Genomic DNA, 785 nt, shown 5'->3' with positions numbered 1-785 from the left:
CATAATTCTATTTACTTTTTTAGTCCTTATAGTTTTTAAATTAAAGAGACTAAACAAGAATTAAAATATAAAATATAGGGACTACAAAGAACATTTTTAAACTACACAGACTAAAAGATAATTAAAATATAAATTATAAGGACTAAAAAGACCACTTTCAAATTATAGAAATTAAAAAGGTAATTAAAAAGGTAAGACATGGAGATCAAATTAGCAATTTAATCTTAATTTAAAATATCCCTACTCGTTCAAACACAGATGGATAACGACTGCTAAAAGATTTTGATCATACCATGGGTAAGATGAAGAAGGAATCAAAGAATGACTAGGTAATAAATAGAGCATACTACAACAGGCGCAGTAATTCAAAATCTCACTTAAAATAAGCCAAGAAATTGACAGATCAAAAAACCAAAAGCTGGTAACAGAATTGCAAAAAAAAGGACCAGCAGTGTTTGTATTGAAAATTTTATTTGAGCTACATACAAACAGGTTATTCAACCAACAAGCAATGGTAGATTTTTTACAATTTTTCTGCAGCAGCTTCATGTATTAGTTTTTAGAATTGTTCCTGAATCATTCATACAATGGCTTTTGCATTTGTTTTTGAGGGGGAAACAAAATCTTTTGGCAAAGCTTTTTGAACAACGTTAAGGGGACATCAGGAATGTGCCCTTCAATCCAAAAACCTACTAAAAATGAATCTGAAATCACAAATAATGAACTAACACAAATCTACATAATTTGCAGCAAGGAAAGTTCACAAGCCTAGGCATCATCACTCC

This window comes from Glycine max, chromosome 9 (genome assembly GCF_000004515.6).
Source record: "Glycine max cultivar Williams 82 chromosome 9, Glycine_max_v4.0, whole genome shotgun sequence".
Lineage (NCBI taxonomy): Eukaryota > Viridiplantae > Streptophyta > Magnoliopsida > Fabales > Fabaceae > Glycine > Glycine max.
Note: the sequence above shows the minus strand (reverse complement) of the source record.